Consider the following 11,967-nt stretch of genomic DNA (forward strand, 5'->3'; position numbering starts at 1 on the left):
ATGCAACTTAAAGTACACGAAGTATCAAAACGATCGCGTTGATCGATTTCAAAATATTCGAGAATTTGCACGAGTGGATTACGGGTGTACGCGCGACCACTGTAGGGTTAAGGGGGAAGTGGAAAGTATTTTGGCAGTATAGACTGCTTTAGATTTAATGTTTCTGTCTTGCAAATAGATAGACCACTCAAAAACTGTGATTTTGTCTCAAAATTTACAAAAAATCTGACAATATTAACAAACTCCAATACAATTCTCCTGTAGAGAGCCTGGAGAGATTACTGAAATAGCTTTATTGATGTAAATAGACTGTAACATTTTGAGTAGGCGCACACCGTTGATTTTTCGTCGGCCGATAGTTTAGTCGGGCAGTTGATCAGTATGGGCATGACGTATGGGAGTGCGCACACTACGCTGATTCGATTTGGCCGATTCTTCATACAAATTAAAATCGGGCACAACTATCGGCCAACTAAAAATCAACGGTGTGCGCCTACTCTTTATCTTGAAACCCTGGCTAAACTGTATTTTAGGAGTCATTTTTGCAGTGATATTCCTGACATTCCTAAGAATCTCCACTTATTTTCAAGCACCACTAAAAATGTTAAATACGAGTATTGCTAACTCCGTTATCCAAGGAAATTATGTTATTTTATAATAATAAAAAATAAGGTTAAACATGAGCACATCTAAAAATCTTCATTATTCCATTGTACCACCCCATGTCCACCATGCTGTAAGCAAATGAAATTATTTGATTTGATTTGATTAAGCAAATGTAGAAGTAATTGTTTCAATTAATGTAGAGACACCAGCACTTCAGAGTCATACCATACCTTTTTATTACGAAATAGCGCTTATTGAAACTACAATAAAGTCATTGAATTTAATAATATGGTGTTCGCACAAATAAAGCCAATAAAAGAAATAGCTATGAATCCTGTCACAAAACAATCTCGTTTGAGGTGTAATGAAATAACTCTACCAGCTTGTCGCAGACGTCAAAAAAACTTGAAGAGAAAATCAAACTTTATCTTACTATGCCTGGTGAACGATTTATAGCATAGATGACTTACTTGACTTAAAGCCTATGTCCCCTAGATGGGGTAGAGGGCGTCCACAACAGTCCTCCATCGCGTTCGGTCTTGAGCTCAGATCATAGAATCTATGATCTGTGTACCTACCATGAGTTTACGTTAGGTGTGCTCGCTAGCGATTACGTCAAAAATCTCTATGAAGATTTTGTTTCTTGAAAGTAGCCGCCAGGGGCGCTGCACAATATGTCATACTAATTAATGTCATTTTTTTACGCAGTCGCTAGCGAGTACACCTAACTTAAACTCATGGTAAGCACACTAGGGTCTTGAGCTTCGCGTTGATCTCACTGCGAATTTTTTAACGCCCGTAGCACTTGATGCAGCCCGCTTAAGCCCGCTTAAGTGAAGCAGCAAATCGAACGCACAGCGTTGAATAGAGCTCTGGGATTGGTTCGTGTGTTCTGTGCGTCCACGCGCACTGTGAGACCTCATTGTAATGTTGTTAAACCTTTTTTAAATTTAGCGCCTTTTACGTGCGGCTCACGCTTGACCGTATTTTTACTTTCTTTTTGTCTATGACAACTCTGTCACCTTTCTACTCTCTGATCTACGATCCGTACATGTAATTATTTAGTGTTAATAAATTCATATTTATTTCCTCGTTATACAGGGTGTTTCNAAGTGACCATGAAAGATAAAACAATATAATGTCAAGAAGGTTTGTCAAAAAATACTTCTTGTATGATTAATCTAAACTTTTTTCGTTTGCAAGATAAAACTAAGCATTTATGATCATTGAGGCGGTAAATAACTAAAATAAAAGTCAGATGTACTGTTCTCTCAAGGTTTTCTCAATCGTGACGTCGTTTTAGTTTGTTTTAGGTATATTTCTTTCAAATTCAGTTAAACCCCAGGGCGAGATTGCATTTTCTTTCAAATATATTCCCTAAAACTTGCAGCTTAAGGCTTATTTTCTTTGGATATCGTTGAAATAAATTTAAAGCCAGCGATTTGTTTAGTAAAATAGAGTCAGTGACTTCTAAACCAACGAGGTTTGATAAAAAACACTAGGCATCAAATTATGAAACAAAATTAAACAGTACCAAGAAGAAAATTGTATGTAAATGGTATCGAGAAACATTATTGTATTTTAATTGTAATGTAATATTATGTAAACGAAAGAGAATTAAATTAATTTTATAATTTATCAATATTAATTATTACGCGGGTACGACTAACTATTGTAGAATATTTAGTAATGTACCTACGATACAAGATTTGCAATACCCTTACAGGGTCATAAGTTGAGACTAAGTGAAAAAAAAGTACACTTATGAAGCAATAAATGATTATGATTATGATTATGCAAAAACATATGAATACCAGATTGAAAAAAAATGGATAAGAATGAAATCTCAAAATATCGGATTTGTTTGTTTATCTACTCCAAAATACGGTGACGTCACAGATCTATTAATACACAATACATTTATACATACATACATTTATTACAATAAGAGAATCAACCGTCGTTTTGGATAAAACAAAGTTTTCAACTAATTGGTGGTGACAATTGAAATTTTTATTTGTGTCTAGACTACCTATAACATTTTTATTTAGTGGGTTGATAAATTTTAATGTCATTTCATTATTTATATTTGCCTATTGCATGGCTGACACTCATACCCTTATTTACATTTAATGCGTCTTACTACGTAAATAAATAAATACTCTCATTTGAAACGTAATGGTACTGCCACAATACAGAAACAATACAATGTCCGCGTTTTGTATGAGTTCCGTTCTTTGAAATTGCCTGTATTGTTGCTTGTTTATAGATAAAGACATAATTGTGATACGCGTAGCCTCAGAGGCCCACAGTAAATACTTATTAGTAGGTAAACGTTAAAAGTAAGTAGCAGCTTTCTTTGGAGAGAAAATTAAAATAATATTTAACTCCGGAGATAACTTGCCAAAGCATTATTCACCACCTAACTAAATAAGAACTCCTTACTTATATGTCTTTGTGAAATATTTTTGCAAAGAAAAAAAATGCAAAATAATTATGGCCTGTATGAGTAAACTCTGCTAGGTCTAGTCAGCAATAGAACTCTTTTTCAAGATTAAAATCAATAACATTGTGAAAATATTGAGCTGGAAGACGCAGCGTGGGCAGACCTCCCACTAGGTGGACCGACGATCTGGTGAAGGTCGCAGGAGGCACCTGGATGCGAGAAGCGCAGGACCGATCTTTGTGGAAACCCTTGGGGGAGGCATTTGTCCAACAGTGGATGTCTTTCGGCTGAAACGAACGAATGAACGAACGAACATTGTAAACATTTCTTTGCTATTAAAAAAAGCTATTTGAAACATTCGAACTCAACTTTTGAGCACGTTATTTATGGGTTTATTGATTTACGTAGTTAGACATCATTTTCTAGAGTCGTCATACTGCTTCCCCTTTTATTTACTGTGACAAAGATATTACATCAGACCAGTATTACCGCCATGGCTATATGTAATTATGTGACGTAATTACAATGTAATAAAGTCGCGGTGTTTAATGTAAGCGTTCTGCTAAGGTCTTTTAATCAACCGTTTATTTGTTTTGAGTTGACATCATCAAGCAAAGGGTGTAATTAATTTACTCATCTCATTAGGGTTTATTTTGTTTTCGTGACCTAGAAAGCATTGAGGCCATGGTATTTATAGAATAGTCCTATGTAGGTTGCTACAAAAAACCTTTAACTCTGTAACTAAAACCGCCTCTGTGGTCTAGTGGGAAGACCATCTGCTTCAGACGCAGAGGTCCCGGGTTCGATTCCCAGTGGGGGCAGATTTTTCTGTTCTGTTTGGTTGATGGTAGGGCTTGTTCTAAGTCTGCCTGGCTAGCTACCACCATCTTACCTAAGTCTGTCGCCATAACAACAATGTTAACAGCATTATTAAATTGTGTTTCGACAGTTAGAGGTAAGATAGCTAGTTCCTCCGTGGTTGTCAAAGTCAAAGTCAAAGTCAAAATTTCTTTATTTGTTTGGACTAATAAATAGTTCTTACAAATCGTCATTTTGCTCTTAAGGAGCCTCTACATGTCTCATAATNTGTCATTTAGCCTTTAAAAGTATTGATTTATAGTAAATTCAAATTCAAATTCAAATTGTTTATTACATGAAACACGGTACATAGGATGGAACACAAAATTGATGATACAGTTCAACATGTCTCGCCAAATTATGGCGTGTAACAATTAATCCAGTCATAATAATATAAGTCACACATAATAATAGAGTAGTTAAACAAAGTAGGTAATATTACAGTCCAATATAGTTAATTTAAACATTTATTTTTACACAATTATTTCTTTAATGTCATAAAAATTGTTATCTAGAAGCCACGCATACAACTTCTTTTTAAATAATTTCAATGGCAATTCTTTTATATTTGCAGGTATCTTGTTATATATCTTAGTAGTGCCAAGTAGAGATGGGTAGTGGGTAAAAACCCATTTCACCCGATTGGGTTTAAACTGGTAAAAGTGTTTTGGGTAAAAACCCGGTTTTTACCCATTATCACCCATTCTGGTGGGTGAAAACAAAAATAGAGTTTTTTTTAAAGTGAGAAGTGGTATTTGTTGCTAAGGGGGCGTTCTAGTGTTACGTAATGCAATCTGGGGGGAGAGGAGGTCTTGAAAAACGTTGCAATGCCTTACAGTGGCGGAAGGGCGGTTCGATTTCAAGTTTTTAAGCAGAAGTACTTTGTTGGGTGTTGTAATCCAAAATGCGCAATGATCGGTAATAACATTTATTCTAGTAAAGCGCCTTCTTTATATACATTTTTGAGTTAAATAATTACCCGNCTTTAATTTATCAAATGTTTATAGTGCGTCCTATCCTATGTTGCGTTCATACATTTTAGTTTACATGTTTTGAACTTTTCTTATACAGCTGATTTTTTAAAGATTTCAGCTTTGGTCCCATAGTGAAAGTTGTTTATATTCATGGGTAAAACAACCTGTAAACATCGAGAACACGGAAGTAACTGAGGAAACTTGAGGGCGCTTGCTTGCAACAGTGCTGAAATATTGAAAACTCAAAATTAAGGTACATGCTAGCAATCCCGTCAGAAATAATAATTATGTTAGTGACCATGAATGGGGAATGGAGTTACTCGCGTCCGTAGGAGTCACCACCTGTTCTAGGCCACCCTACACGTGTTCCCCGGGTGGTGCCAAACGAGTAACAACGCCGAGTCACAGGCGGCGGTCAATTAACCTGTTAGGGCCACAGCAGACCTAGGGAAGTTAAATGCCCCCTAAAATAGCTGCAATGCTACCTTGGGAAAGTAGTATTGTGTTATCTCCCAAACCCCTTTTTATGGAAATGTCAAATAATGAGCGAGTTAGTACGTCATGCGATCCGGCTAACCCCCGGCGCTCTCTAGTACCCGGGCTGGAGAGTGTGAAATTAGCTACCGAAGACTTAATGGAAGTAGGCGACCAGGCTTCCATTACAGTGAATACTACTGGCAGCAAACCTGTTTTCCCCCATACTCGTGGGAGCCATATGATTTCTCAAAATGCAAAAGCCCCTAACACAAACAAAACACATAATTTAATACAACAAACATTTCATCCCAGTATGTTTGAAAGAACAAGAAGTAACTCTCTCGGTGCAATACCTTCAGAAATTAAACAACCTGTAGCTAAACCATCAGGACCCATTGAACAGACAATAGAAACCCAAACAGTCTCCAGTGACCAGGAAGATTCCAACAAGAGTGAGTGGCAGAGAGANTTTTTACTTCTGTCGATATTAAATTATTGAGGATTCCGGGTGAAGCTCGCTTCCACCTTCGGCCTGATCATCACTTACCATCAGGTGAGATACAGGCCAAGAGCTTCCTCGTTGTGGATAAAAAAAAATGAAATACCTCAGGCACTAACTTCAGCGCTGGACCTATTCGTATTTATAATCTTATGATTTTATTTTATTTGATTGATAAAGGTACACCAACAGAAAAAAATATAAGATATTCGCAGTATCATATGGGTATTATGATATCTAGCTCATAAATTTATACGTAACTTCAGACACAATCGATTGTGACGTATAAATTAAGTTGGAAAAAAATAAAAAGGATGAAGTTGGTTTGTCTATTGATTGCCGGATAGAGGCTTCTTCTAAGAATCAAATCGAAGCACACTTTTCCGATGTATTCATCTGGCATTATAAATTATTTTACTAGTACTCAGCTATGCTGAAACAATTGTAAAATCTCTGAACGGGATTTACATAAAGCAAATAATTATAAAACCATTTTCAATCCGCTATACCTAAGTCGACTCATCGTCATTTGTCACTGGCATCCACATCGTTACAGACCACTTATTCGTTTAGAGTCAACATTCTTTAGATAATTTGCTTAGTCATAGTAAAATTTTCAGCCGATGGCAAAACACTACTGGACGTGAGCTTCAAGAAACGCCACAAATCACGAACTCACGCTTTTTTATGTCTAGAGGTCCAGCTATCTTATTGAGATAATCTGTCCATTCAGTAGTTTACTTATTGGATATGATTTTACAGTAAACTATTTGAATGCCTTAGACAAAAAGATAGCACGTTTAATTAGAGACGTGTAAGGCCCTTTAAGGCTTTTACCTCAGGTACTCGATGGCATAAAGTGACTGAGACTGATTTTGTTAGTCTTAGACCAAAAGGTACGAAGTTAAACGTGCTTTTCCTCGTCTACTTAAGGTCATAAAGCAACTACTGACCGTGAAAATGTGGAATCTATTCAGTAAAGTGGTCTATAAACGGGGACTAACAGCGAGCCTGTCAAAACAATGTTCCGTTTGCGCAATTTGTCTTTTGACGACGGAATGCGTTTATAGAAATCTTGACGAAATGACTGACTCGGAAAAATATTTTAGCCCATTCCGAAACATTCTATTCATACCAATTAGGATTGTGAAGCAGAAACTGGATGAGATATGCCGAATAAAATGACGCGTATTGGGAAGGTCTTATAAAATATGCCCAATAGCGGACTGCTATAGTCTAGATGATGATTGCTTTTATTTATAAACAGAAAAACACCGCAATTAAACCTGCCCCCCTAGATAAGTGGCACTTTTTGAACACACCTAAATTCATGGAGCGAAGGCATTGCGAAATTACAACTGTCACGTTTTGCCACTTGTGGGGGCTGATGTTAAGTGTTGATACAGTTTAGGTTATTACATAGTACGTACATGCCTAATAAATGCCTATTCACCGTCTCCTTGAATAGGCTCAAATCAGTGTTCAGAAAAGACATCAGCAGGCAGATAATTGACCCATTATAAATGACATGACAGTACTACCTCTAATTATCTTTCAATACAATTAATTTTAATTCAAGTTATAGCTAAAAGACATTAGCAATATACTAGCAAATCACATGGGCTTCGACCCGCACTCAAACTCCCAAACTTGCATACAACTTAACCAATCAGAACTTAACCAATTACTGGACAAGTGCACTAACTGTAAAATCAAGTCTAACTGATAACCAATAAAGGTATTTAGTGGACCACTGAACAAACGAAATGAAGTTCGTCCTATCTTTGAAGCAAAAGCTGAAATATTTTACCAATTTTAGACGAACCATTTCACAACTTTATTGGAAGAGACTAGCCGTTTCCATTTTATGAAATGTCATCGTTTTTATTGTATTTTCTTTGGAGGCCTAAGTCGTCTTTAAAGGGGCTTTTGTTAAATATTCGATTACATGGATACTAGACAATGTATATTACAATAGGGGGCGAAATTAATTCAAGAAATTGGACGTCTGACGTTTTTTGACTCTCGAGTTTTTTTGCTAACATTTTTATCAAAATAACGCTTCACTGATCTTGTAGTTCTTTAGATTTGGTTTGGTTAGATTTCCGAATGGGACACATAAAATGGGTTAATTCTGTGTGTAATTATGTGTGTGTGTGTGTGTGTAAAAAAACTGTCAAAAATAGTGCATTCCAGGTCATATTAATTTTTTTTAGTCCAATTTATTTATACCTATAGCAGATGCCTATTGCGAATCCTGTCTGTTACATTAAAGGATGTTATTCTAGTTGCCAATAAGGGCTTTACGATAAAAAAGAACTTTTCAAATCCTAATACTTCGGGTCAACATTTTGATTTCATTCATTAGGAGCTTACGTAAAAGCCTGAAGGTTGTATTAATATCGCCTCTACATAAGCGGTACAAGCCCGTCAACACATAAAGAAACGTAAATGCCGTATCCCGTGTTTTTTTAACATTCGTATGCGCCCACCGTACCCAACATTAATGTTAGCTCGGGGCCACGAAGTAAGCGATTGTTCTTATTAGAGCTAGCAGCATTTTTAATGTCTTAAGAGCGTTGTCACATTTTTCATGCAGAAATCGAGAATTTGGCAGATTTCGAAATGATTTTAGTCATATAATTTATTGTTATAGCTTCTTTTGACTTATATAATCGCAATTATCATACGTTTTTACGGAATGTCTATTGACAAAATCTCGTTCAAATTGGANGGTTTGTTCGGTTTCTCAGGGCCTTAAGTTCGTCGTCTCTTTCTTGTTCCGCTGCGAGCTTGCCATAGTCAATAGAAGTTGGACAGTCGATTTCTTCTATACGCGATAAAGCGTCGGCCACTTGATTATTTTCGCCATGAACGTATTCTATTGCAGAACAGAACTGGCTTATAAAGTGTAGTTGTCGCTCCCGCCGAGGTGTGTCGCTGTTATTTGGCAGTCTTGTAAGTGCTTGAGTCAGTGGCTTGTGGTCCGTGTACACGATGACGTCATTGCCTTCTATTAGTCTTCGAAAATGTTTTACAGACATGTAGATCGCTAGAAGTTCGCGATCGTACACGCTGTATCGCCGTTGTGTTTCACTCATTGCCTTTGAGAAGAATGACAATGGTTTCCAGGCGCCGTCGACAAGTTGATGTAGGGCTGCTCCCACGCTGTGATCAGATGCGTCACTCATGATGCAAAGCTTCGTGCCGGGAACAGGATGAGTCAGCGTAGTGGCTTCCAATATGCTTTGTCTGCATCTCTCGAAAGCTTCATCTGCTTCTCTCGTCCATTTTATTATTGTTTTGTCGTTTTTTCTTGCATTGTGTAGGTAGGCATTCAGGTGAGCTTGTAATTGTGCTTGATGCGGTAGGCAGTCGCGGTAAAAATTGAGCATTCCGAGGAATCTGCGCAGTTCCATGACGTTGTTCGGCTTGGGATAGTTGGAGATGGTTTCAATTCTTTCTTTTGTAGGTGATATTCCTTCGCTTGAGACTTCGTAGCCGAGAAAGTTGATGTTGGTTTTTCCAAACTCGCATTTTTCCACGTTTAGAGTGACTCCATATTTGTCTAGGCGCTGAAGGACTTCGTGTAAAAGTGCCGTGTGACTTTTTTCGTCTTTTGTGTACAAAAGAATATCATCAACGAAGCAGTAACATCCGTTGAGTCCTCTTAACACCTCGTGCATGAACCGCTGGAATGTTTGGCTTGCATTTCTTAGTCCAAAGGTCATACATTTGAACTCAAAAAGGCCGAACGGTGTTATAATCGCTGTTTTCTGTGCATCGTCTTTTGAGATTGGAATCCAGTAGTACGCCATTTTCAGGTCCAGCTTGGAGAATATTTTCATATTGTTCAGTTGGTAAGTAAAGTCTTGCACCCGGGGAATCGGATATCTATCCGGTTGCGTCACGGCGTTGAGCCGCCGGTAATCTCCACAAACACGTAGTCCACCGTCCTTCTTTTTGACGACATGAAGCGGGCTCGCCCAGGGGCTCTTCGAAGGTTGACAGATGCCCATTTGTATCATCCGTTCGAACTCTTCTTTAGCTGCTTTATATTTATCAGGTGGCAGTGGGCGGGGCCGAGCGAAGAGAGGAGGGCCGCTAGTTTCAATGTGATGAGTCACGTTGTGTTTGGCTGGACTTTTCAAAGACATAGGCCGCAAAACATCTGGATAAGTCTTCAAAATATCGTAGTACGTCTGGTCGCTGCTTATCATATTGACGGTTTCTATTTCGCAGGTTACTTCAATTGAGTTCACAGATAGGTTGGTGATTCCATCTCTCAGCTTCTTGTGGTGTAAGTCGACGAGTAACTTGTAGTGACGTAAAAAATCTGCGCCCAGTATTGATGTTTTGACGTCTGCCACGATAAATGTCCATTCAAAGTTGCGGCGCAGTCCCAGATTCAATCTTATTGTGCGTTCGCCGTAGGTATGTATAGGTGTGTTGTTCGCTGCGTACAGTTTGTAGGCGCTCGGAGTTAGTTTTCGCTTGTTTTTCGCAGATAAAACTGATATCTCCGCGCCGGTGTCAACTAGGAAGCGTTCTCTCGTTTCAGTATCGTAAATACATAGGCGGTTATATGAAGAAGGTACACCGACGCCCGCCACCAACGGTGTAGGTATTAGTTTTCCTGGTTATTCTTCTTTCTTGCGCAAGGCGATTCGCATCTTCTTGCTTTATCACCAAATCTGTAGTGATAACGGCATTCCCAATCGCTATCTCCGGGCTTCCTTGCATTTTTTTGCTTCGTGTTTGAGCGTGATCTCGATCTTCCATAGGAGCGAAAGGGACGGCGATATGTTTGCCTCCCACGGCGTAACTCGGCGATCTCAAGCGACAGGTGTTCGATTTGTTTCGTTAGTAGGTCAAACGGGCTCGAGGAAGCGCCCGCGCTGCCCGCGTCCGCTGCTCGTTGCGATGACGTGTTTGAAATTGATGCGATGTTTACGGGTTCGTGTTGTTCCATCATTAAATCGGCCATTGCAGCTAGGGTTGACAGTGTAGCTTCTTTGTTGATTGCCAAGACGGTTCTGACGTAGGTAGGTAGTTGGTTCATCCACATGACTTTTAGTGCGTCGTCGGGTACTAAGCTGCCACCAAGTTCGCGCATCCGTCGAAGTAGCTGAGTAGGTTTTTGATCTCCCAGTTCTAGCCCACTAATCAGTTTCTGGAATTGTTTCGTCTCAGATTCTTGGTACACGGAGAGCAAGCGTTCTTTCAGCGCGTCATATTTTCGTTTTTCAGGTGGGTTCAATAAGATGTCACTTATTTGCTGTATCTCCGAAGTTTGTAGTACTCCTAGGACGTATCTGAATTTCTGCTCGTCGCTGATCTTCATAGGGTTTATTAGTGCTTCGTATTGCGCGAACCATAGCCGTGGATGATCGCGCCAGAAAGGAAGTATCTTCGATTGGATGGAGATTCCCGCCAAGTCAAACTTGACGTCCGGACTTTGTTCTGCGTTGAAAAATTGCGGTTCTGCGCTGCCGGAGGCGGTAGGGTCCATGGCGACGTCAGAGTTGTTATTGTTGCTCATGTTGTTGCGACGTCGGGGTCACCAGATGTTGGGTGTTGTAATCCAAAATGCGCAATGATCGGTAATAACATTTATTCTAGTAAAGCGCCTTCTTTATATACATTTTTGAGTTAAATAATTACCCGAAACTTAATATAAAAATCCAAAAGTACCTACATTACAAACAACACAAATGTATGACAGAGACAACACAGCACACAGTCTATCTCGCTCTTGCCCGTAAATATCGCCGCACGCGCGCTCGCCACCGCAGTTGATTCCACGGCAGCGCGGCGTTCGAATGTATGTCTCCATAGCACTCCCCCTCAAGCAAATCGCACGGGCGGCTTCGATACGCGACCAGATCTCGTTACGTATGCAGAGTTCTTTGCTGAGTTTGCGGTTTCCTTTCGTTCTTGGTGTGTCTCGTCGCTCGTGGGTGTGGTAGAAGTGTTATCTTGCAGAGTGAAAGCGGGCTTCAACCTTTCTATCGTGATAACGGCAGTGCGGTTCGGTAGTTGCAGTTTGTAGTATTTGTCGTAACGTTTTAGCACTTCGTAGGGGCCGTCGTAGGGTGGTGTTAGTG

This window comes from Ostrinia furnacalis, unplaced genomic scaffold, assembly GCF_004193835.3.
Source record: "Ostrinia furnacalis isolate ACB-3 unplaced genomic scaffold, ASM419383v2 OfSCF7242, whole genome shotgun sequence".
Lineage (NCBI taxonomy): Eukaryota > Metazoa > Arthropoda > Insecta > Lepidoptera > Crambidae > Ostrinia > Ostrinia furnacalis.